This window comes from Euprymna scolopes, chromosome 11 (genome assembly GCF_053919585.1).
Source record: "Euprymna scolopes isolate OS-2025 chromosome 11, ASM5391958v1, whole genome shotgun sequence".
Lineage (NCBI taxonomy): Eukaryota > Metazoa > Mollusca > Cephalopoda > Sepiida > Sepiolidae > Euprymna > Euprymna scolopes.
Window position 1 is genome coordinate 108,239,777 of NC_136492.1, and position 27,749 is coordinate 108,267,525.

The 27,749-nt window shown below is 33.8% G+C and overlaps 2 protein-coding genes across 5 annotated transcripts in view; one reads left to right on the plus strand and one right to left on the minus strand.

The window, feature by feature from the left end:
* Positions 1-1,693, minus strand: part of LOC145288055 (serpin B10-like) — a 60,911-nt gene extending 59,218 nt beyond the window's left edge. Inside the window, exon 1 of the mRNA XM_080136087.1 lies at positions 1,605-1,693. The gene's annotated coding sequence lies outside the window, so the exon portion shown is untranslated. The remainder of the gene's footprint in view (positions 1-1,604) is intronic.
* The window catches only part of LOC145288057 (uncharacterized), an 85,181-nt gene that overhangs the window by 24,581 nt on the left and 32,851 nt on the right, over positions 1-27,749 (plus strand). The window contains exons 2-3 of one of the 4 annotated variants that reach the window (XM_080136092.1): positions 17,284-17,372; positions 22,486-22,565. The gene's annotated coding sequence lies outside the window, so the exon portion shown is untranslated. Of the gene's footprint in view, positions 1-17,283; positions 17,373-19,893; positions 19,951-22,260; positions 22,414-22,485; positions 22,566-23,741; positions 23,836-27,749 lie in introns of those variants that run through there. The other 3 variants (XM_080136093.1, XM_080136090.1, XM_080136091.1) reach the window with 3 other exon arrangements.

The window sequence follows — 27,749 nt, forward strand, 5'->3', positions numbered from 1 at the left end:
GATAAATTAAAAAGTTAAAAAATGTATCCATTTTAAATGTAGAAATTGATGAATCGCACAGGTAAGAAATTCATTTTTATAGTATGAAAAGGTTAGTAATTGCAATTAAGAATAGGAAATTGGATCAAATGTTTGAAACATGTCTTCTTCCTAAGATTAAGTGTGGTGGTGTTTGATCAACACTGCTGGGGAGCCATGATGTAATATACTGTTTTGTTTTTAAATCCCCGAAACAGTGTTTCATGGTAAACAACTGATGATCCCTTGAAAAATAAATTATTGGTATTATAGTAAATTCGAGAGCGAGTTGATGCAGTGATTGCAGGTGATTAAATGACTTACTGACTAGATGGTTTTCTAACGAATGATAAAAAATATTTTTTTGTATAGTTTTAAAGGTTAAAACTTCCAAGACTATATATATATATATATAATGATGTGTGTGTTTTTAGACATATATATATATATATATATATATATATATATATGATGTGTGTGTTTTTAGACATATATATATATATATATATATATGATGTGTGTGTTTTTAGACATATATATATATATATATATATATATATGATGTGTGTGTTTTTAGAGGTTTTGTACTTTAAATTGACAATTCTATTTTCTTTAATTACAGATTTGGCAACTATCAGTTGTAAATGCCAGAAATTAATCTTTGGAACAAACCAAATATTTGTATAATAAAAATATTTCATATGTTAAAGTATATATATATATATATATATATATATATATATATATATAAGTTTCGTGGTTAAATTTTAAATACTGAAAAAACAACATAAAGAGACATATATTCGATTTAAGAATTTATTGTTTGACAAAAGGAATATTTTATTTTTCTTAATCCATGGATTTCAACAATGGCTCATATCATCAAAGGAAATTAAATGCGGTTAGCAAAATGTTCAGCTGCGAATGGACCCTAATTTTGCTTTTCAGCACAATTATTGAAAATATTACTTCAAGTAATATCTATCAGGATTTTACATCTGAATTCTATCAGTGGCTTATCTCGCTTATATATATATATATATATATATATATATATATATATATATATATATATATATATATATATATATATATATATATATATATATATATATATATCATTATTCCAGGCTATTACTTTTCAGAGATGACACAACCAATGAATTTAACGAATGAAGTGCTCAGTACCGAGGTAGAGGAAGATATATTTTTTATTTACTTTACATAAACATTTATATGTTTGCTGCATGTTTTCGCCAGCCAGTTACAACTAACTAGAGATCTCTTCCGGCGATGCTATTTATATAAAGTAGAGTCCCTACTGAAAATTGGAAAAAGGTTCATCGCATATCTTAATCTGAAGTGAAGTGCAGTCACATGATAATTAAAAAAATAAAATAAATCAACAGCATTTAAATAAGTGGAAAAAAAAAGAAAAAGGAAGAAAGAAAAAGAAGAAATGAAAAATAGTATTAATAAAAATAAAATTAAAATTACAAACTAATAAAACAGTAGAGTAAGGGTTCAAACATTTAAGCCGACGTCTGCTTAAATGTTTGAACACTCCTCCCTAACTTAAGCCTTACCTTTTTCACACTTCTTTTTATTTTTATTTTTTCACCTCTCCATGAGGCGAGGATATCTTTCTGTTCTGTTTTGTTTTTGTTTTTTTTTTGGGGGGGGGGGGGGGGCTATTTTTTTTTTTTTTTTTTTTGCTTATGTTTTTGTCTTTTGTCTTGGTGTTTTTGTTTTGTTTTGTTCGTTTTCTTACTGTATTGTTTTATTGGCTTATAATTTTATTATTTTTATTTTTATTATTAGTCCTTTTTCTTTTTCTTTATTTTCTTTCTTTCTTTTTCTTTGCGTTTTTCACTTATTTAATTGCCATTTCTTTTTCTTTGCGTTTTTCACTTATTTAATTGCCATTCATTTATTTTATTTTTGAATATCATGTGACTGTCCTGATCAAGAAATGCTGTGAACTTTTTTCCAATTTTCATTACGGACTCTACTTTCGTGTAGGCAGCTTTTGGAATTTCGTTTTCTTAAACCTCTCAACCTTTAGGCGGTGCCAGTGTGCCTTGTCATCTGTCACCATCCTTGTCCCAAAGCACTTACTCAGAGGGCGTGAGAGAGAGAGAGAGAGAGAGAGAGAGAGAGAGAGAGAGAGAGAGAGAGAGAAAACAGAACGTTTAAGGAGGGAGGATTCTTTGCTCCCCCCCCCTCCGGTTTTCTTTAGTTCTGGACGATTTTTCTTTAGAGAGAGGGGATGCGTTTTTCAGGGGCTCCGTTGGTAGTTGCCAATCTTTCAACATATTTGGTTTCATTCCCCGTTAATCACGGGGTAAAAAGTCCGTACCAAGAGTAGGATTGTTTGTTTCAAGAAAACTATCAGAAGAAACGGATTGTATTTCGGGGGGGGGGGGGAGATTTTTTCTGTAAAAGATACAGAAGTTAAATTCACCCCCCCCCTAAAAATAAAAAAGAAAATCCGTAACTTTTGAAGACTACAATCCTAAAATTCACTAACATCTGTGTATTGCAAACTTTTTGTTTTATTTTTTCCTTATTCCATTTTAAGTATACTTGTCTTGTTTTCTTTTTATCTTTTTTTCCTAAACCTTTTTTGTCAAATATATTATTATTAACGAATACTTTTTCTTATATTTAAAACGAAAAAAAAAAAAGTCTCCCATGAAAATGAACATTTACCATATTATACCTGCACTATTATCTGAACTCAGAAATACGCGGCTTTTTTTCTCTCTACAGTATGCATTACCTTTAGCTAGTTTAAACTTATTACGTAACCCTAAAGGTATTACTCTTAACCAGTTTTTTAAACGAGTTCTTCAAATGTAAATTAATAAAAAAAAAATAACCAGACTTTCCAATTTGATAAAAGTTCTATTTTAGCATATTTATTATGGGGTGGAGCTGGAATGCTTGAACATTCTAGCTCGAGGTAGATAAAGGCAAAAGTATTAATATGGGAGGGGAGACTATCTTCAAGTACTATTCTAAACTGGGAATGGGGCAAAAGACTTATACTAAGTAGATATTAATAAGTCCTTCTCACCTTTTTTTTTTTTTTTTTTTTGGAGAGTAGATAATGCCTGTGGATGTGTTATCGGCAGCTCCAGTAACTCTCCCTTCTCCTTTTTTGTCCTTCAGTCCTCATTTTCAATGAGTGATTTTTCTGACAAAGGATGAATAAAAAGTTGTTTTTCAGGTCGGTAGTACTTCGTGAACAGTAGTATGAGATGTGGGAAATTTTCTGTTTCTATGTCTATCCTTGTGGTCATGTCACTAGTAAGGGTGTTTGAGGTAAACGTTTCATCTGGGTTGATGTTATCCACCTGATAGTCAGGGACCCGAACCTTGGATTAACCACTAAGGAGGCTGTCCTATCAGCAGGTGCGAAGTACCGGGGCTGCTGTATTGCCATTTGGTGAATGGATTCTGGACCATGCAGTAGTTTCTGGTAGGGCCTCTCGATGCCATATTAGTGGGTAAATGTTACGGCTTTACCTTATCATGTGCTGCTGCAAAAAAAAAAAAATCCTGTCTTTTTCTCTCTTACTTTCCCTCTCTGTCCTGCTCCAACCAAGTCTATCGACCTGTTCCACAAATCCCAAACCTCAACATGACAAATCTTCAGGAAAAAAAACACGAATAAACCTAGAACCCCATCCTCCAACGTAGACCCCTATTACCATGTCTCCTCCTTCAACATCAGGGGTCTACATTCCAACCTTTCAGAGGTTGAAACACAATTACAGGAGATGAAACCGGACATACTCTTTCTAAGTGAAACTGGCATAGGGCCGATCACTTCCCTAGATGAGTTCATAATTAACGGATAACTTAACATCTAAATCTGACCCCCAAGATCGCATGGAGTGTGTGCCTACATTAAAGATGGCTTTCCATGTGGTAGCGATATCTCCAGAGAAGGCCCTAATTTACCTTATATGTGCTTCTGGGTTGCACTAGCTTACACCACTGAATTTATATTTGCCCTCTATCGCCCCCACAACAGTGAGGTTACTATCTTTAAGAGTATATCTGAGAAAATTGACCACATACTGTCTGCTCATCCTTCGGCTAACATCCACATTTGCGGTGACTTCAATGTCCATAATGTGGAATGGCTGACCCACTCAGATAAGACCGATGACGAGGGGAGGTTCTGTCATGATTTTGCCACTGCCTATGACCTCACTCAAATTGTTAATGAACCCACCCATGCCCGATACTACCGGTCAGTATGCAAGCCTTCTAGACCTTTTTCTCTCCACTTCCCCTGAGCTATGTTCATGTTCCGTTCTATCTCCTCTGGGATCCTCTGACTACTCCATTGTATCAGTTAAGATAAAATATATCAATACTCTATGGCTGACTGAGATAGCTTCCATACATTCATATCTGATCTACCTCTGCATTCCATGTTTAAAAAGGATGTGTCCTCTATAGTATCAGACCTGACTGAATGATTAATTGTAGGCATAGACCGATTCATACCTTCCAAAATATTTCAACAAAAACCTAACAGCCAGCCATGGTTTTCTCCAGAATGTGCTGCTGCCATCGCGCACAGACATCACTTTTTCCATAGCTACCAACGTAATAGATGTACTGAGACTAAAGCTGCTTTCAGGACTGCCAGCAACCATTGTAAAAGAGTAATAAAAAATGCAAGAGAGCTATATGCCCAGTCTGTTAAATCCAAAGTAGCTGATCAGCGGCTTGGTTCCCACCAGTTTTGGCAAATAGCAAATAGGATCCTGAACAGAAGCATGGGTTCTATCCCAACCATCATCAATGGACCTGAGGTCATCTCGTCAGCATCAGACAAGGCCAAACTATTTGCCAAGAACTTTGCAGCTAATTCTACCCTATGCGACGAAGGCCATCAACTCCCCGTATTTCCTCCTATAACAGACAACACGCTATGCAACATACAAATATCTGTGTGTGAGGTCGCCAAGCTAATCAAGAACCTTGATTCCAGTAAAGCAACTGGCCCTGACGACATTCCAGTTATAGTGCTGAAAAAGCTTCAACCAGAACTTGCCCTCATACTTACAAAGCTGTTTAAACGTTGCCTTAAGGAGAAGTGCTTTCCAACACCCTGGAAAACCTCATCAGTATGCCCTGTATTTAAGAATTCAGGCAAAAAGTCATCTCCATCTCAGTACAGACCAATAAGTCTCCTGTGTGTCATGAGTAAGTTGTTGGAATCCATATTAAATAAAGAAGTAGTCAACGACCTCAGCAGAAACAACCTTAGTTACATGCAATATGGTTTCCGTTTCGCAAGATCTACAGCAAATGTGCTAACAGCTATATCTCATAGGATTAGTGAATTTCTCGACAAAGGCTTCCTTTTCAGGGCAATTGCTCTTGACATATCGAAGGTCTTCAATAAGGTATGGCATAAGGGTCTACTTCACAAGATTTCCAGCTACGGTATAACTGGAAATGTTTTCTCAATTATTAAATCATTTCTCTCCGATAGTTTCATAAGAGTAGTGGTTGATGGGCAGAAATCAGAGGCCCACAGTATTAATGCTGGAGTCCCTCAGGGGTCCATACTGGGTCCAACTCTCTTCCTGATCTACATCAATGATCTCCCAAAACACATACTTAAATCATTCGTTTACATCTATGCTGATGACACGACTATCTATGGCAGCACATCAAAGGCTGTAAATGACAAAGTTCTCTCTGATTCTCTTTCCTCTGATCTTGAGCGCGTGGTACAGTGGGGGAAGAGGTGGCTGGTTACCTTTAATACATCTAAAACTAAGCTTCTCTCTTTATATCATCAACACTCTGATCTCCATCTGGCATCAATTGAAATGGATGGCTCTCGTCTTTGGGAGGCTCCATGTTTTGACAAGCTTCTGGGTTTGACCTTTACTCCTGATTTGAAATGGAACACGTACATCAAGACTGTTGCCAAGGACTCTGGGAAAATGTTAGGATCCTTCTACCGCTTCAGTAGATATCTCACCCCTGATGCAATTCTCTATCTGTATAAAAGCCAAGTACATCCAAGGATGGAGTACTGCTGCCACATCTGGGCAGGAGCTGCTAAAAACAGCCTATCCTGCCTTGACAGAGTACAAAATAGACTTCGTGGCTTAATGGGGGATGCATTTTTCTCTTCCCTGCAGCCTCTCTCCCACAGAAGAGACGTTGCGAGCCTGTCTTTGTTTTATCATTATTTCCATGGCAAGTGCTCATCTGGGCTCCAATCTCTGGTCCCCCCTCGCCAATCTTTCACAAAAAACACCCGTCTAGCTGAAACTACTGTCATTAATTTTCCCCATTCTTTATCTGTGCTTAACTCCAAACGTAGATTCCATGAGCAGAGCTTCTTTCTTAGAAGTGCATGACTGTGGAACTCTCTTCCGTTTGCCTGTTTCCCACCTGACTACAACTTGGATGTCTTCAAGTCCAACATTAACAAATTCTTGACCAACAGCTCTCTTAAGTAAGACACCCTATCAAATATCCAATACTAATGATTACTACGATAATATCTCATTGATTACTGTACATGCAATAACCCTTTCTCCGAGTGGCTTCCGGGCCTTGATAAGTGGTGACCTCCATGTAAAAAAAAAAAAAAGAAGGTTTTTGGGTGTTCCCATGCGATTCCAGAGACTGGAAAGAAAAGAAATTCTCTTTTCATTCAAGGAAATTCAAAGAAGAGGCAGAGTCTTAAAAGATAATTTTATCTGAAGTGGTTTGAAAAATAATTCCATTTTATTCAAAAGGACTATTTATGAAATTTTTCTCATATTATATTAGATTTGGGGCAAGAAAGTGAATAATTTGTATCTTTGAAGGTGCTATTTTTAAAAGAAAGAAGAGGACATTTTAAAGACATTTTTATATGTTTGCATGTTTATTTCAATGAAGATTGTTCTTTTATTTATATAGGTAAACGAGAACTTTCCCATTTTTGCCTATATTTTATTGCTATCGTTTGGACGATAAATTTAACTTTGTCACTTCAGTCGATAGAACTAATTCTTGAATAGTCTCGCAACTAACGACCTTCTTTTTTGCCTATGTTATTATTTTTCTAAGTAGCAGTTCAGCCCAACCTTGCTCGGGCCGTATGTACTGTTCATAACTTTATGTGCATATGTATGTATGTATATATTAAAAAGTTTGACTCATGTCCAGGTAACCTACCTCTAAAATCTCAAGTGTTTAGACCCAAAATTGGCGGAGGAGTTTGGTAGAGTCTGCAAAGGTTAACTCTTTCAATTTTGACCTCTTAGTAGCGAAACTTTCGCCCAAAAACTGATTAAAAAGCTTGCTGCATGTCTGAATACCCTTTATGTGAACTTCCAAATGTCTAGAAACCAAAATTTGTTGAATAATTTGATAAAGACGGCAATGGTCAAATTTTTTTAACTTTGACCCCCTGGTAGCCAAATTTTCGGCCAAAAACCGATTAAAAGCTTGCCCTATATCTGAATACACTTTATGTAAAATTTCAAATGTTTAGACCAAAATTGGCTTAGAAGTCAATTTTTTTAAAACTTTGCCTCCAATTTTAACCCTTTAACATTTATTGGTTTTGACTGAAATCAAGTTAAAACGTTTGATTCATGTCCAAGGAACCTACATCTAAAATTTCAAGTGTTTAGACCCAAAATTGACGGAGTTTGGTAGAGTTTTCAAAGGTCAAATCGTTAAACTTTGACCCCTTGACAGTCAAATTTCTGGCTAGAAACTGATTCAAAAGATTTTCCTAAAATCTCAATACCCCTTATATCAAATCTCGAGTCTGTAGACTGACAATTGACAGAGTAATTTGGTAGGGAAATGTACACACACAGACAGACACACAGACAATTTCACTTTCATAGATATATAGATTGTCACTTTAAGGTTAATTTTTTATATTGCTTTGGGAAGCAAAAGCACTTGCTTTGTTATTCCTTGAATAAAATTGACTAAATTGATATACTTTTGGGTCAAGTTTTCATTTACTCCTTTTTTATTTGCTCCCCTTTTTTACTGTTACCTTGCCTTTGTATATATATATATATATATATATATATATATATATATATATATATATATAGAGAGAGAGAGAGAGAGATTCAGGTTATGCATCAATATGAAAACATCGAGGATAGAAGAAATGAGAAAATGTTTCTCTGTGCAAATGAAAAATTAGAGATAATTGGATTAAAGAATCAATAACAAACGTCTTCTTATCAAAAAAGGATTGACAAAACATTGAGATGATTTGATTTTCTCTAATAAATTTCAACCAAATTTGGTTTATCACCAGCCTTGAGTAGACAAACAGACACATAATATCAAACATCACCAACAACGTCTGCCCACTCAACCAACAATCAGCCCAACTTTTTTGATCTCATTCTTTTACAATATACATATAGCCTTCAAGCACACAGGAATTGATACAGCCTTCAAGCACAACGGAATTGATATAGCCTTCAAACACAACAGCATTAATATAGTCTTCAAACACAATCACCTTGATATAGCCTTCAAACACAACCACATTGATATAGCCTTCAAACACAACAGCATTGATATAGCCTTCAAACACAACAGCATTGATATAGCCTTCAAACACAACAGCATTGATATAGCCTTCAAACACAACAGCATTGATATAGCCTTCAAACACAACAGCATTGACATAGCCTTCAAACACAACCACATTAATATAGCCTTCAAACACAACCACATTAATATAGCCTTCAAACACAACAACATTGATATAGCATTCAAACACAACCACATTGATATAGCCTTCAAACACAACTCCTTTCACACTACACACAATGCTTCAAACTACAACATCCTTCTTTATTTTCATACTGTTTCTCTTAATTTTTTTTTTAAATTTATAAAATCTTTATAAAAATGTGACTGGCATGGTCGACGTCAAATTTTCCCTCCACTGGATCGACCATGCTATCAAATCGACCAAGCCAAAACAGCAATGCCAAATTAGCCATGCCGAATCAACCAAATTAAATCAGCCACACCGAAACATCCCATTCTCTACTTATATCTAAGAAATGAGATCATACCTTTCCCAAGTGTAAAGTGGTTTAACAGACTTGAACACTAAACGTTAAGCCTACAGATCGGATTAGTAACCATTATAAAACTTTCACAAGATAAACTTAAAAATAAATCCAATTGCGCTTCATTAAGGATGGCTTGCTACAAAAACTGTAGTAATTTCATTGCAAACATATTCTCCCGAGGAGATTTTCGTTTATAGGGATTTTTTTTATTTTCATATCGGATATTTATATGATGGATGCTTCATTAGTTTCATCATTATAGAACACACACGCACATGCACATGCACACACACCCTTCAAACATAGTTGCAGTGATATAGCCTTCCTGAGCTCAATTCAAGCAAACTACAGCATCCTCTTTTCCTATTCAGCTTTTTTAATACACCCAGACATCACCGGATAGCCATGCTAGTCTCCCATAAGGGACTGCTGTTTTTTTTTTGTTTTTTTTTTATTAAAACGTTCTTAGTTTTTCCTTTTCAATTCTTGGTTTTTATTGCTCATTGCTAAAAATATCTTCGTTGTAAGTGGATAGATAAACAATCAGTTTCACAAAAAAACACATTGCTTTCTTTTATTCTGACATTTTTCTCTGAAGAAAATAACACAGACTAAACTTTTAATTCCAAGAACATCCCATCTACAGAATACATTCCTGACATTTATCTCCCCCCATGGTAGGAAAATGTGACACAAGAGTTCGAAAGTGAGATTTGAGGAGCCATCATCCTAGATGAAGAGCACTCTAACATGTAAAAAATATGTCTGGTCAGCGCCATTGGCATTCACTAGTAAGGCAGGGGGGTGCAAGCGATTAGCAATAAACTAACACCTTCTTAAATGGAGAAGGCAGAGCCTGAATGACCTCAAGCAGTTCTGGTGAAACACTTGAGACATTTGCAAAATTGTAATAATTTGAAAAGTTTAAGTCACGACATCAAAGAATGATTTTTCTTCTAAAGAATTTGATGTTGGGAAATTAAAGATGTCACAAGGGTACACTTTCACTGTCTAATGAATGAAAATGCCTGTCAACAAATATTACTGCATATTAATTTTGAAATAAGATCTAGCAACATATTGGGGACTCATAATTAAAGCACATTGGGGGAGGGGGGGTAAAGTTTTTTTTTCATTGCTGAACCAATCATAAGAAAGCAGAAAATGTTATTGAATTGTGATTGGCTAGCGAATCATAATAAAACTTGTCTCAATTAAAAGTTCCTGATAAAACACTGACACTTGAAGAATTTGCCAGAAAAGTGTCGGTCAGTCTAGTGAGGCAAACAGAGAAGACTGAGATAGAAATTCAAGACAAAGAAGAATTACGTATTTTATAAATTCTACCTCTTTTAAGGAACAAAACACAAAGCAAATCTCAAGACTTAGCACTAGTCAGATTCCCTGTCTTCTTTTCCCAACACGAGGAATAGCATAACCTTTCCCCCTTTTATTATTGTTACACAAGAAATATTTGTTACTGTCCATGGCATGTTTTCTAGTTTTAGGATTGCTGACGTTCCCAGCATAGCTGAATCAACACCAAAGTTTTGTGGATCTTTAAACATGGCATGGGCATAGAACAGTTGACAGAGAAACTAGTCCGTCAGAATGTATGCAGTCTTCATGGCACTAAACTATATTTAGTGGGCGATATCCCTATACAAACGAAGGCCATGATTAGTGCTAAGACGAGGATGAACTCAGACTATCACACACAATCGTATAATATTTATTTAGACTACAACACAGATCGACTTCCTATGATAGTTTCACACTATTTCATCATCAAATTGACAATCTAATTAATCCCTTTTGGCCTTGATAAATGTTAACTCATTAGCATATAAAAAAGTAAATAAAAATCACATCATACACTCCTTGGTCAAGATTTTAATTTTTAGCATCTGTTGGAGTCCAATTTGAGAGTCTTGAAAGAAAAGCCAATTTGGTGAGCATTTTCAGTCCAAACGCCTTCAAAGCCAATCCAATTAACTACTACCTGTTCACATTGTTGGGCGGTGACAGTGGTCAAGTGGTTAATGACACGGACTGACGACCTGAGTGTTCCAAGTACAAATCCAGTTTGTTCCACAAAATTACTTTCACTTAGGATGTTGGCAATCTTCATGTGGTTCCTTCCTTAAGTACCCAATGTTTTTCTAAAAAGAATTTTAATTTAAAAAAATTCTCAAGGAAACCAATGCCAACAGACTCATATGATATGATGATAAGTATATAAAAAAACTAAATAAAAATGACATTTATTTTTAGTTTTCTTATCATTTTGTTTTTGCTAGGGATGGGGGTCTTCTATTGGATACCAGACATTTACCTGCTATTTCATCTACCACTCCTTTAAGTGCAATCGTTTGTGTCTCTCTTGTACTTGATTCACTGGGTATATTCACCAAGTAGATTTTGAAATTCTTTTCCAGGAGTCTAGTTGCTTCTATAATTATGAGAATGATGGTGATCTTCCTAAGATTCCAGTTTCTTTTCATGTCGTACATAAAACGTTACCATTTCGTTATGTTCTCCCTCTCAGTTCTGTTTAAGTTAGCATTATTAGGGACACTGACTTCAACTAGTATTGTTACTTTCTCCCTTTTCTCCCATATCAAGGAAATCAACAATCTCACTGGACCTTCCACTCAAACTTTGAACATTTAAACTGCACGGCCTGAAATGCAAATAATTTTCTTTGAGAGAAACTTTCTTGATCGAGGCAAGATTTTTATGCGATGAACGCCAACCCAGTAATGTGATGTGAATCATGTATTTATTCAGAGCTCTACATTGCGAGTGAAACAGTCACATTTGCAAGTGATTTTTCAAAGTAACACCTAGAAATAATGAAGCGCTTATCTTTTGGCGATTGAATTTCTTTTACTGACAATCTTCCAAGGCTCACTACTGAGTGAAAAATAACTTTTCAATTTTTTTTTTAATAAAATGAATAAAGTTAAATTATTTAAACAATAAAAGTTTAATAGAACAATATGCTCTTTTTTTTATCGAAGGCTGTTTAAAAAAACATCTGAAGAAATTAGAAGGCTTCAAGTATCAACATAAATTTGTTGTCTATTTAGAATTACACTTACTAAAAAAAATACATAAAAATCTTTATGATGTACATACTAGTTACAGAACGAAGATGTCATATTCTAAAAATCATGTGGGTTTGGCTAGTAACTTTTCTATTTGGCTAGTAAACGAAAATATTTAGTTGTCAAAGGTCAACTAAAGATAAATTTGTCCATAGAGCCCTGTTATTGAGACACCATCTCTTGGTGATTGTCCACCAAGGCTAAAGAGTGCTCCACCTGCCCTTTTGAGTTTCTTAACAATTTTTTTCATAAAAGAAGTAGAACTGTTCATTGGTTCTGTGATCTGAATATACGGCATAATCACCAGACTCTGCTAAATCACCGAAGTTAAGCAACATTGAGCCTGGTCAGTACTAAAATGGGTGACGATTTGGGAAGACCAGGTGCTGTATGTGCAGAGAGCAGAAACTGGAACACAATCAACATAGAATGTTGCGAAGACAGTCATTGTCGAAGACTTCCAGTTTGTGCACATTCACTACTCTCAAAGGCCACGTCTCACATCCAAAGAGAAGAATAGTTCTCACCATTGTCTGATAGATGCCCCCCTTTCTGTTCTAGCATATTTCCCAATGAGACCATAGAAAACAGTTGAGATGGAAGAATGCAGACTGCACTGTTCCTGTTCGCTGTCCAATCTCGGTCAGCATGATAGTCGAGCTAAGATAGACAAAGGAATCCACATTATCTAGGTAAATTCCATTCAGCGTGAGTGGCTGTCAGATATGACCTTTGTTTTGGAAGCATTTATGCGCATCTCTAATCTGTGATTGATATGCTGCACTCAGTTAAGCATAGATTGTACCTCCTTGCCCGTTGATTCAAGCAGAATGATATCATCTGCATAAGCAAGATCAGACATGTTCAAGTTTCATCCAACTGCAACTCCTTCATGACCTTGAAGGGCTTCGTTGAGTATATAATCAATGGCTAAGAATGGGGGAGGGAGCACAACCATGTAAAACTCCTGACCTCAACTCAAACATCTCTGACTCCTCACTATAGGCCCTAACATAGACCCTCGTAGACCTATCGCTTTCAACAATCCTCAACAGTTTTGCTGGCATAATATCTGCCTGCATGATTTGCCAGAGCGAGCCTCGATCAATGGAATCGAATGCAGCTACAAAGTCAATGAAGCAGAGGAGTGTGGGTTGCTGAAATGCCGAATGATTGTCAAAGGTGTGCCAAAGGTTGAAGATCTATTTGCTACAACTCCTGCCTGATCAAAAGTCACCTTGAGAAGTAAGCTCTGACCTTCTTCAGGTGTATCTTGTCAAACTCGGGAATCTTTCTGTCAAACTTGGGAATCTGCACGAAATTTCAAGCACAAACATTTCTGAGTTTGACAGAAAGATTCCCGAGTTCGACAAGATACACCTGAAGAAGGTCGGAGGTTACATTGACCGAAATGTTGTGAAAATAACACTTGAGATGAGAACAGTAGTCCGAAGAATCCAAAACCAATCTTCATCTCAAAAATTCAAAACGTAAAGCAGTATTGTTGTCAGTTTCACATTCAACTATTTTTTTTTTATTAATGAGTAATCACTTATATTTCTTTTCCAATACGTCATCATTTAAGTGGTTAAAAGCCACTCAAGGATAAGGTTTCATGAGATGAATAAATTTGTGATTCAATGATGATGAACATCAGAAGATAAGTGTAGAAATATTAAACTAGTTATTTGATATAACCTGTCCAGATAAACACATAAACCGATGATGTAAGTTCTGTAAGCATATCATGTAGTTCCTGAAATCTTACCCGACACGCAGACAAAAAACACGATTTTCCCATATCTAATAAAAGATAATAGATAGGGGCGTGCAATGAAAGTGAAAGCTTTAACCAAAATATCAATATCTGTGCTTGAAAATAATTTGACAAATATCAAAAAAGGTGTCGACCCCTGCCAAACTTTTTTCCTTGTTTTTTTTTTGTTTGTTTGTTTTTTTGCAATTTTCAAATCCATTAGTTTATCTGGAAAAAAAAAAGACAAAATTCTGCCATTTATAACAAGCAAATAAAAAGAAGTATCACTCTTTTTATTATGTTTACAGATAAATATTACTTTTAATTTTGCTGAATACAGTGTTTTTCTCTTTTTTGGTCCCTCCGACAAAAGGAGGGTGGACCTGTAAATTCAGCCTTGTCTGTTTATTCGTTTGGCTGACTGCACTTTTCTCAATAACAACGCCTTGGGATTTTTTTAAATTTAGCACAAGCATTAAACATGATATGAGTAAAAAAGTAACAGAACAGATTTTCTGGGAAAGCCGGTTGCCCAACCCCCCACCCACCCAGGAGGTGCCTTTTGGGTTAAAATGGCTAAAATTGACACTTTTGTGCTTATTCATGCCTTGGATTTTTATAAAACTTTTGGAAACATTATAACTAACTAATTTCTATATAATTTTGTTTGTCTGTACTTTGTGATAACTCTTGGGTGTGCCCCAGGGGCTCTTTCAGAGCTAATAAAAACACTCCATTTTTGGGAATATTTTACCATATTTGTCCAAAGTTTTCTGTGTATGTCTATTTAGCAGTTTTGCATGGTGCTGAACTTAAATTTAAATATATTAAAGCCTTGGGGACTTTTGGGACTAAATGGGGGGGGGGCAATGATGGACATAGTCATTTCTTTTTTTTCCATGGTGCAGAACTCAGATTCACATATGTTAAGACCTAAAACTGCACCGTTTGTTCATTTTCACCAGAATTTGACGTCCCCTGGGGCTAAATGAGGGGGGGGGGTAATGCTGAACTTAGTCATTTTTTTATGCCTTGTTCACTGTACACTCACCGGGGACCATACATGCTTCATTTGTTTTTATGGAAATCAGTCCAGACAAGACATGAAGCCATTTGATGTAAGAAGCATGAAAGTCTGAAGGATGGTTATCGCAAAGATAGGAAATGCTTATTGACCTTAGTCTTGCAAATATCAAGACTGTAGATAGAACGAAAAGTGAGCAGGAAGAGAGTTCCATTAGCTTGCAGTTCTTGGAAAGACTACTGGAATAAGAAGCCATGTTACAATGAGGTATCAAAACAGTGAACTGATAGAAACCACTAGACCAACAAGTCAAATGAGCTGGAACAAAGGAAGCAGAGAATAGATCGGACAATTCTGAAGAATACATGTAATAATAGTATTTATAGAAAAAAAAAAAAGACTGAACTAGCAACATCAAGTTTGTGAGAGATTGTAGTGAAGAAAAAGGGGTAGGACCAATCAGATCACAGATACATTCCAGCACTTTATCAAGAACCTTCGCATGGGACAGATTCACCAGCCCAAATATAACAACAATGTACCATAGATGGTTTGATAGAAAATTTGTAGAGATAGAGAATAGCATCAGGTGTAAGAAAGTGTTTTAGAACGATAGAGAGAACTCATTACACAAGCATCAGAAAGAGTAATGGATTTAATATATGAACTCCGAGAAATGTTTGATGAGAAAGAAAGACCAACAGTTTTAGAGCCTAAACTATTAACAGTTAATCTATTTATTGTAAGGGATGTTCGCTGAAAATGGAAGCAATTATTTTTTTAACCAAAAAAATTTATATTTTTTTCATTGAAAAAAATCAATTAAAAATCAGAGACTTCACCGATTCTAAACAAAACTTTCAGTTTTTATTTATTACTAGCATGTCGCCCGGCGTTGTCCAGTCGTAAAATATGCATAAATATTATATTTTAATTAATGAAGATTTCTTATTCATTATGAACGGAAATACCGTAGATATTAAACGTAATGTTAAATTCCTTTTAAAAAATGAAGTAAAAAAAGAAAAATGGAAAAAAACTGAGACATGTGCATGCGAGTATTATGTTTTTTCTAAACAGTTCATTTCTTGTGAGTAAAAAAAAAAAATACTTAAGCTGAGATCGAAAAACCTAAAGACACTCAGTCAAGTACTTCCCATTCTTTAAAAATTGTTTTTAAACCTAATTTTTTTCTTTTTTTTTTTTTTGTTTTAACTCACGTGCACTTCTAACAACGCATATCACCACTTGAACATAAGTTACATTTAACTTCTGCATATCAGTACAGTCAGGAAGCAGGTAGCAGGAAGGGAATTCCAAAGTTTAGCTGTTCAAGGGAAGAAACTATTCAAAGAGAAAGCTTTCTGGCATTTAGGGACCTCAACAGTGAAGGGGTGAGATTTTGTTGCTAAGCGAGTTTGTTGGAGATATGTACATCGATAGGGCACAAGAGCAACAAATTCATCAGAGCACATTCCATTAAAATATTTGTAAAACAGATACAGAGATGCAACATTGCAGCGATGGGACAGGGGTTGGAGCTTAGTTGACAAAGTGGGTCCTATTAGATTGAAAACTCTTTTTTGAACCCTATCCAAGAGGAAGAGGCTAGTGGTAGATGCACCAGCCCAGATGTGACAACAATACTCTATGCATGGGCAAATGGTGGCCTTATAGAGGTATCGGATACTCTCAGGTGTGAGTAGTCTTCTAGTGTGATAGAGAAACCGACTTTCTTTGCAGCAGCCTTCGCAATGTCCTCAGTGTATTTGTTCTAGTTCATATTGCTCGCAAATTTTAGACTAAGGAGTTTGAAGGAAGAATTTTTAGTTAGGATGGTTGGAGATTCGTCTTGTAATTATTAAAAGAGAGCAGCTTAGTCTTACTAGCATTAAATGTTACCATCCATTTGCAGCCTTATTCCACTACGGTCTGGTGATCATCTTCTAACGATTCTGCTACAGTCTTAGATTTATGTATATCCGTTCTTCCTTCATACATGTTAACATAAAGACACTGTTATGTTTCCTGACCGTCCATGTGCAGTCCTGAAACAGTTGATAAATAGATAAAAAATCTGATAACCTTCAAGAACCAATTTTTCAATTTTGATCCTTTAACAATCCTTTTTTTCTCGAATGAAAACCGATTAACAAGTTTTCTATATGTCTGAATATTCTATATACCAAATTTCATGTCTGTAGATCAAAAGTTCATTGAGTATATAGGTTGAGAAATGTCCTCACACTCACACACATATTCTCACTTTTATAGATATACTGGAAGCTGTACCCGGCGTTACCAGGTATTAAACGTAAAAAGCAATGAAGTAAAAAAGCGGACAGAAACTGAGACATGTGCATGCAAGTATTATGTTTTTTTTATAATAGTTCACTTCTTGTAAGTAAAAAAAATATTCAAGCTAAAACCGAAACCTAAAGACAGCAAGTCAAGTACGCTAACCATTAGGCTTGCTTGACACAATCTTTAAACTGTGTTTTCAAATCAACTTATACTTAACATAAGGAAGTTGTCATGTTTCACAACAGTTAAAAACAGATAAAAATGGGATCACCCTGTGTACCAATTTTTCAATTTTGGTTCCTTAGTAGTTTTTTTCTGGATGAAAGCCGATTAAAAAGTTTTCAATTTGTCTGAATACTCTATATACCAAATTTCAAGTCTGTAAATAAAAAAAATCCGTTGAGTATATAGGCTGAGAAATGTCCTCACACACACATTATCATTTTTATAGATATACTAAAAGATGTACCCGGCGTTGCCCGGTATTAAACATAACGTAAAATTCTTTTAAAATTAAAAAAAGGAAATTGAGACATGGTCATGCGAGTATCATGTTATTTCTAAACAGCTCATTTTTGTAAGTAAAAAAAATGTATATATATATATATATATATAGAGAGAGAGAGAGAGACTGGAGTCTGTTAATGATACGGTGAGATGGGTATCTTTTATAAGGCAAAGATTTGGGAACATCCTTCGAGTGGAAAAAGAATATTATTACTAAATTGTGAATGCATGACTGATAGTTTTTAAGTGACTGAAGAAATCCTTCATCACTGAGGAAAGTTAGCGTAATTTAACAAAGAAAACTTTACAAACGTTGAATACTGTGGAGAAATAGTTTGTAAGCATAGAATATTCATTCATTGTTGCTGGTGTTAGCTTCCTTAATGAGAAATAGAATATTACGTTCATTTGCAGGTTTTATCTTACACTTTAATCCGTGCCGATTTGAGTACTAGCAGTAGAGTACGCATAATGATAATTTCGAGCTGATTATTCGGTCTGCAGAAGACTATCTGTAGATCGGAGAATCACTGCTGGGACTTGCAGAATGGCTGTCTGAATTTGGTAGTCCTTACCCATCCTTCGGAGTTAGATTCCAGCGGCATTAAAGGCAGCAACGATAATGTCTTGAGAGAACTCTGTCTGGTCTCTAGTATTCTTGGCGATGTTGTTTTATGCCTAAAGAGACAAAGTCTGGCGTACATGATAACCAGGGGTAGTTGTGATGGTTACTTGTAGGAATATTTCCTGGACTGTTTAAATTTTGGCGCCTTTATCTTTGTATACAAGCTTTCTCGAACGTTCTAACCTGTTTACTGTACTCCTACGTGAAGGGATAAAAATGTAGTCCCATGAGTTTGCGTTGTAAGGTAACACATTACAACCGCGTCTCCTTGCGTGATACCAATTTGCATAGGTGTTCGGTAACACAATCAAAATGTCCATGCAATGAATGGATTCTGGCCGTACGAATACTTTTGTTAATGTGACAAACGACTTGGGTTAGTTGGTCACTACAATGTCATCATAATATTACAGAGAGCCATGACTCGGCCCTTTTCACCTGTGTGGTTAGTATGTACTTATTGCCCATCTTACCCCCTTATTGGCTTGACTGAGAATATAGTAGTCAATTGAGGGTGAGGGTAGGGGGAGAAGGCTTCCTTGTTCATTTTCATCAGTTTAAGACCTTTCTCCTTTAAAGACAGACGTTTTTAGGGTCTCTGTTGATTATTGCTAAATTTTGATTGTAATTTTTATTCCACGTTTATTACTGGGCAAAAAGGAGAATGGATTGTGTGTGTTTGTGTGTGTGTGTGTGTGTGTTTTTTCTTGGGGTGGGGGGTGGGGGTCTGTAAGAGCTTCAGAAATTAAATTTGTTAACCAGCCAGAAAAGAAGAAAACTAGCTGGGTTTCGGCTGTCCCGATGCGATTCCTGTGGTTGAAAAGTAAGAGATTCTTTCATGAGAGCTTCTACAAGTTATTTTGGGTTTGTTTTACAATCCACAGAGGTAACAAAAAGTTGTCACAAAACAAATAAATAACAAATAAATGTCATCAAAGGCAAAATAAGTTATTTTTTTTTACCTAACTGAATAATTTTTTAGTGTTTTTATTTAATGTAAAATGTTTATTTGGTCTGAAAAACAAGTAATATTGAGCACTATTGGAGAAGAAGAAAAAATGTCCGCGACGTTTCTTGACTTCTTGACATCAAAGTCTTGATGGTCACTTCAAAATAAGAAATAAAACAATATGGTGGTAGAAACTAAACTCACCCAATAAATGTTACGGTAACATTTATTGGGTAGGTTTCTGCCACCATTTTGTTTTATTTCTTATTTTGAAGTAATTGTCGACACTTCAAAGACATCACGGCCATTCAAATGAGTTTGTATTAATCCACAGAGGTACGAAAAGTGGTAAAAAAATTTTTTTTAAATATAACAAATAAATGTTATCAAAGGCAAGAGGTTACTCTTCTACCTATATGGAAAAGTTTTTAGTGGTTTTGGTTTTACTCACTTTAAAACGTTTAATCAGTTTGAAAATCATACAGCGTTTATCAGCATATGCGCAAAAGACAAATGGCTGTAGTTGACTGTTAAATACCATGGTAACATATATTGGGTGAGTTTTTAACGGTATTTTCTATAATTGAAAAAGGTGCAGTATTTTTATAACCTCAAAACTCCTTGAAAATTACCACTATGATAGGTTTTCGAGGACGCTGAAAACGAAAATAACGTTTAAAATTTCAGGAAACGAGTAGTTTCCAAGATATGAAGAAATTATATTTTCAAAAAGTGGGGGATCACTTTTTTCTGGTGTCCGGAAAACTCGTCCCGGGAAAACTCGTCTCCGGAAAACCCGTACCCGAAAAACTCGTACCCAAAAAACTCCCCCTCCCCCTTACTAGGTAGGAAAACAAATATCGATTGAAAACACATTTTATTACCGTTCTTGAAGGAGATATTGTTTTTAAAAGAGACTATGCACCCCCATAATATTTAAAAAATATATTTTTAACTCTTGCTTAAAAAAAATAAACTTGATCACAAAGTCAAGATACGAAAAACGAAACCAAATATTTATTAAAAAAATACTCTAGTTTTAACACTTTTTGTGTCATTACGAAACAAAAATAAATAAAGAAAACACGTATTATCAAAGAAAGCAATTATTTTATTTAGAAGAATTAATTCAGTTTAAATAATTCTTGTGTCATTACAAAACAACAAAAAAGAAAACACGGTCTTATGTAATTTTGGTACCGCGCTGAAATAATAACGTTATTATTTCGAAAGCCATTCTTAACATCGGGAGGGGAGGGTATCGTTTAAAAGTCATTTCGGGAGCACTTTGTGCAGTACTTAAAAATATACAAATTTATTTTCTTTTGGAGGTGGGGAAGGCTCGTTTTAAAACTATATCTACCTCAGTATTTTCTTTCATTTTCGGACATTTTTTGTTAAAAAATATTTACTAAGTAATGTCGAGTTTGACATTACTTGTTATTTCTTTTTAATTAAATAAACTCTTTAAAATAAGTTTAAACACCAAAACTTATAAAGCTAGGTAGAAAACGAAAACTTAGAAAAATCAATTTAATTTTTTTTTAACAATAAACATGTAAAAATATTTTTAAAAATATTATGGGATATGCATTATTACCTAAAAATATACACATTTATTTTCTTTTGGAGGGGGGGGGGCTCGTTTTAAAACTATATCTATCTTAATATTTTCTTTAATTTTCTATTTTTGAGTAATTATCCTCCTAAGATGTGATCCTCTTATATCGGACATTTTTGTTCATAAGTAACACTCGACATCACTTTTTTTTTTTTAACTAAATAAACTCTTTAAAATAAGTTGAAAGACCAAAAACTTTCAAAGCTAGATAGAAAACTAAAACTAAGAAAAATTAATTTAATTTTTTTAAAACAACAGTAAACAAGTAAAAATATTTTTTTTTAAATATTATGGTATGTGTATTCTCTTTTAAAGACAATATCTTCTTCAAGAACGGTCATAAAATGTGTTTTCAATCGATATTTATTCAATAAGGGACCAGTTTTCCTATCTAGCAAAAGGGTACAAGTTTTCTGGGGTCGAGTTTTCCGGGTACGAGTTTTCCGGAGACAAGTTTTCCGGGGACAAGTTTTCCTAAATTCATAAACACTACATGTTTTTCGAACTGATTAAATGTTTTAAAGTGAGTAAAACCACTAAAACCTTTTCCAGATAGGTAGAAGACTAGTAACTTGCATCTGATAAAATTTATTTGTTATATTCGCGGATCTGAACGAGAAACACTCTCCCTATATATTAGAGTGCAATATCTACTGGAAAAATTGCAAAAAAAAAAAAAACAAAAAAAAAACAGTTCTTAACATAGAGAGGTTGAGGGTGTTTATTCCAAAAGTCGTTCTTAGGGGGTCATTCTCGTTTAGGTCCGCCGTTATATTTAATTTTTGACCATTTTTTCGTACGTCTGTGGATTGTAATAAAAACCCATTTAAACAAAACGCGCAAATTATGAACTTTGGTAAGTGTCCTTATAAAGATAACGATTCTATTTTTCAGTATTATTATTTTTTTTTTTATTATTTCTGATTAAAACTTACTACAATTTAGTGTTGTTTGTTTATTTCTTTAATGACACACAATCCAAGTAAAAAAAAAAAAATGACGAAAAAATTTCATCACGTTTTAAAAAGAATGCGTTGTAAAGTGTCATCATCTTATTTACATTTTTTTTGTTTTTTTTTTTTTTACGGTGAAATGTTGATATCTATTTCTAAATAACCGGAAATCCCCAAACATTTTTTTTTTTTTTTAAGGGATATCTTCCAAGAAAATTTTAAATTATTTTCTTGGAATAAACTGTTTCATATATATATATATATATATATATATATATATATATATATATATCATATATATATAAGACATGTTTCTCTCTTCAATCACAAGAGTTTTGAAGACCGGCAGTAAAATTAGAAAAGAAAGAAACGTCGTCGTCTCACCTCCTTGTTGAGAAAAGACAGAAAAAAAGAGTTGGAGATTTTTTGCTCTCGGCTAATTTTTGTAAGTTTCCCTTTTTCATCAAATTGTTTTTACTTTCAGTTTCGCCTAAAGCAGAGTTTCTATTTTACTTAGGTACTTCTACACTTTATCGCCGAAACTGGAGACGCCATTTTATTTCGCGCACCTGTTATTGAAATCCAAGGGAGAATTCAGTATGTTTCATTAAAATTATTTATTTGTTCGAAAAAAAAAAAAAAAACTATTTTATAAAAATTCAATGTTGCTTTCATTACAAAATTGTTTTATTAGAAATATATTTTCTTACACCAACTTTTGAATAAATGGTTTTACAAGTATATTTTGATAAATTTTTATACAGTAAATGTTTTGGTTTTCAAATGGCGCTCGCGCAGTTTAGACAATTATGAATATGTCATTTTAATTTTCGGGTTTGTTTTACTGTACACATAGATTCGAAAAAGTTGTCACATAACAAATATATAACAAATAAATGTTATCAAAGGCAAGATAAGAACTGGATAAAATACTGTTAAAAACTCGCTCAATTGACATAGCTTGACATATATTTGGCGGGTTTTAATAGTATTTTTTCTAGTTTTTTATTCATAACACCTTTTCCCAAACTTACCGTGTTAAAGAGGGAGTGAGGCGCAATCTTAAATTTTCCCATACATCGGTAAACACTGTATGTTTTTCGAGCTGAATAAACATGTTACATTGAATAAAAAACACGAAAAATATATCCAGTTACGTAGAAAAGTAACTTATCTTGCCTTTGATAACATTTATTTGTTATATATTTGTTTTTTGACAACTTTTTCGAATCTATGTGTACAGTAATACAAACCCCTGTATGTTTTTCGAACTGAATAAACATGTTATATTAAATAAAAACACTAAAAACATATCCAGTTGGGTAGAAAAGTAATTTATTTTGCCTTTGATAACATTTATTTGTTGTATATTTGTTTTATGACAACTTTTTCGAATCTGCGTACAGTAAAACAAATCCATTAATATTTAGTTTAATTTTTTTTAATTTATTTCTAACTTCGGTCATAGTTTAAAATACTGATTTCTCCCTTGGATTTGGGCGACAGGTACGCGAAATAAAATTGCGTCTTCAGTTTTGGCGATAAAGTGTAGAAGCACCTTTATTTATTTATCAAATTTCTTATCGTCTTGTTTGTGCTGGAGGTGGCTGGAGCACTGGAGCATCCTACCGGATGCCAGACAGAGCAGAGCCTCAGTTCAGTTTCAAGAGACAATGTATACCCCCTGTATGGTTAGCTGCACATATCGTACGGCAAGGGTTGCGCAACCTCCAACCACACCTCTCCTGAATCGGCAGTGCTCGCAGCTCGCTCGACTGCTCGAGTCCAGTAGCTAGAAACAATTGTCGATGAGAGCGGAGAGCACTTACATCACCTGGAATTCCTAAATGGTCACCCATTTTGGCAGGTGTGTATTTTAGGTTGCAAGGTAGCAATGTCCAAAATGGAAAAATGTTGCTGACACCGTCTTGTTTCATTTTCTTTTATATATCAACACGTGGTTAAATTTTAAATTGATAACGGGACGGGTGACGGGCGCGCTCCGCTCCACAATTGGGATGAAATTTAGGAAATCGTAATACTGAATTTCACATGAAAATAATGGTATCTACGTATTGCTCATATTTTTAAGATGAGTATATCCAAAAATTACGAAAATCGATAAGGTAGAAAATTATTTATTAAAGAAAATAAATAGAATTTGATAAAAACGATCGTAAGACACAGGAGAGCTCAAAAGGGAGGTAATTTTCCCTTTCGGTTTAAACAAGATGGCAGAAATTTTTCACTTGCTGTCACGATTGAAGTTGCTTTTTAAAAATAATTCGTTAATATTCAGGTAATTTCGACTGCATAATTTGGAAGCTACCATTGTAACTTATTAGAATTAACAACAACAACAATAAAACAATCAGTTGAAACCATTGTTTTTTTTTATCTAAAAACTCCATTTATCGACCACAAAATCTCGTCCCAATAGTGTAGAAGCGTCTCATAATGAACATGTATTTGTTTTTTTAAGTACTTACAAAAGTTTTTTTTTTTTTATATATATATATAATTTTCAATAGTTTTATCATTTAGGCATTTAAAAAAAGAATAATTCAGTTCATTTTTGCCTTTTGTTTTAAAAAAGAATTTCAATTTCATTTCGTTTTGGTTTTGGGGTACTTGTACAGTTTAATCAAGACATTAAAAAACGAAAATATCGAAAAAAGGTTATATTGTACGTATCCGTTATAGAACGAAGTTCTCCCGAAAAAAAAAGTTCACTTAATTTCATCAAGTAGTTTCTTTGGTTGTTTGTTTTTTGTTTTGTTTTTTTTTTTTTGTTTTTTACAGCGAAAACACAATTTGTTATGATACCGAGCAAAAGGTTCGATTTTTAGGAAGAAAATCTAGTAATAAAGATGGGGAGGGAGTCTCGGCGTTTTACAGTTATCTCCCCGAGGCCTGTTAAAAATTTCCGAATTTAGGAAAACTCGTCTCGCGAAAACTCGTCTCCGGAAAACTCGTCTCCGGAAAACTGGTCCCCTTTCGCTAGGTAGGAAAACTGGTCCCTTATTGAATAAATGTCGATTGAAAACACATTTTATGATCGTTCTTGAAGGAGATATTGTTTTTTAAAATAGACTATAACCCCCATAATATTTTTAAAAAAAATTTTTTACTTGTTTAATGTTTTTTTGTTTTTTTTTTAATAAAATCGATTTTCTAAGTGTTCGTTTTCTACCTAACTGGTTAAGTTCTTAGTGGTTTCACTTATTTTAAAGCGGTTAGTATGTTCATAAACGAGACCGCTTTTTTTATATTAATATAAAAAGAATTTATGGGTTTGTATTATTGTACACATAGATTCGAAAAAGTTGTCAAAAAACAAATATATAACAAATAAATGTTATCAAAGGCAAGATAGATTACTTTTCTACCAAACTGGATATAATTTTCGTGTTTTTATTCAATTTAACATGTTTATTGAGCTCGAAAAGCATACAGTGTTTACCGATGTATTGGAAAATTTAAAATGGCGGCCGACTCTCTCTTTAACACGGTAAGTTCAGGAAAAGATGTAATAAATAATAAACTAGACAAAATACTGTTTGAAATTTGCTCAATATATGTTACCGTGACATAACTTGACATATATTCGGTGGTTTTTTAATAGTATTTTCTCTAGTTTATTATTTATAACACCTTTTCCCGAACTTACCGTGTTAAAGAGAGAGTCGGCCGCCATTTTGAATTTTCCAATACATCGATAAACACTGTATGTTTTTCGAGCTGAATAAACATGTTACATTAAATAAAAACACTAAAAATATTATCCAGTTAGGTAGAAAAGTAACTTATCTTGCCTTTGATAACATTTATTTGTTATATATTTGTTTTTTGACAACTTTTTCGAATCTGCGTACAGTAATACAAACCCAGTGAAAATTTACGTTTGTAAGAAGGCTATTTTGCAACCTAAAATACACATCTGCCAAAATATTTATAGATATGTAAAAAAATAAATTTTTTTTCTTCGTTTAATGTTTAGTGACTTCCATTGTAAACAGAGTTCACTTCCGGCGTCTTAACTTTGCATACTGATTTTTTGAACATACCAAAAAAGTTGTACTTACCTTTCCTGAAATGACATTCTCCCGTAAAATACTAAATACGTTAAGTAAACTTCTAATTTTAGAAACATATATTTGTTATGGTAAAGCCGGTCGCCAAATTTGATGGGAAACAATTTTAGTAGTTTTTTTGTTTTTTTTAATACCTCACTCTAAATCCTAATATATTTATTCCTTTTTTTTTTTGGGTCAAAATGTCGATTTGTACCAACTAAATATTTACTTTTAAAAAGTTAATCTTTAGGGATACTCGGGTCCGTTTTGAACGAATATCAGTAAAATTATCACTCACACGTAGTTTTAATATATTCCAAAATGGTTTTCACTGGTCACAATTTTGGTTTTAATAAGAAAATTAAAATACAAAAATTTAAAATGTTCCAAACCTATTCAAAATTTGAAAAGTTTGGAACCTTTTTAATTTTTGTTGCCTGATGGAATCAAATATGATTGAAACGGTCTGCACATCGTAGCCAGATATGACTGTAACATCATCATCATAATAATAATTATTATTATTATTATTATTATTATTATTATTATTACTACTACTACTACTACATACATACATACATACATACATACATACATACAGCTTAGAGAGTTAGGAGAATAGAGTAAATTCAATTCTATAAGAAGAGACTTATAAGGATAACATAAAGCTTAACAAATTTCATTGGAGTTTATATAGGAAAATGAACAATTCTATATTCACCAATATATAGTTTTTGTGACTTCATTTTCGACTCTTATTGTTCTCTCTCTCTCTCTCTCTCTCTCTCTCTCTCTCTCTCTCTCTCTCTCTCTCTCTCTCTGTAATATATATCTATGGGGGTGCCCGGAAAACTCGTCTCGGGAAAACTCGTCCCCTTTCGCTAGGTAGGAAAACTGGCCCCTTATTGAATAAATATCGATTGAAAACACATTTTATGATCATTCTTGAAGGAAATATTATTTTTTAAAATAGACTATAGCCCCCCCCCCTAATATTTTTTTAAAAATATTTTTACTTGTTTAATTATTTTTTTTTTAATAAAATCGATTTTCTAAGTGTCCGTTTTCTACCTAACTGGCTTAGTTCTTAGTGGTTTCACTTATATTAAAGCGTTTATTATAGGCACCGCCAAAAATGGCCGCAAAATCAAGTTGTTGTTGTTTTTTAAAACTAAATTACATTTATTAAAATCCATTATTTCTGAGTAACTTTTTTTTTTCCCAGAAAGATAAAACCCTGAATTTTATCATATAGAAAACAGAATAATGTAAAACTTTTTTCTACTATTTTTAATTAAATTTTAAATGTTAAATTTTCCCAAAAAGTTAACAATTGACATTTTTTGTCTTGCACAAAAAACGTACTTAAATATTAAAAAAAAAAAAAAAAGGTTTTTGAAATAATTAATTTATTTATTTATTGTCTAACTAAGATTTAGGATGATTTTCTAAGAGAATATGCAAAAATATTATAATATAAGTACCTGAATTTCAAATAATTCCACTTATTCATATAGGTAACCAGATATTTCGCGTCGATGTAGAGTCTAGATCGACTCTGTTTAAGAAAACTATGAAAGACCAAACAGGCCAAAAATACTTATTTTTCAGTGACGAAAATTTCAATGTATTATTAAGCTGAGGCTGGCCAGTACCAGATGGGTGACCATTTGTATGAGTTTGGTTTTTAATGTGTATGTGTGTG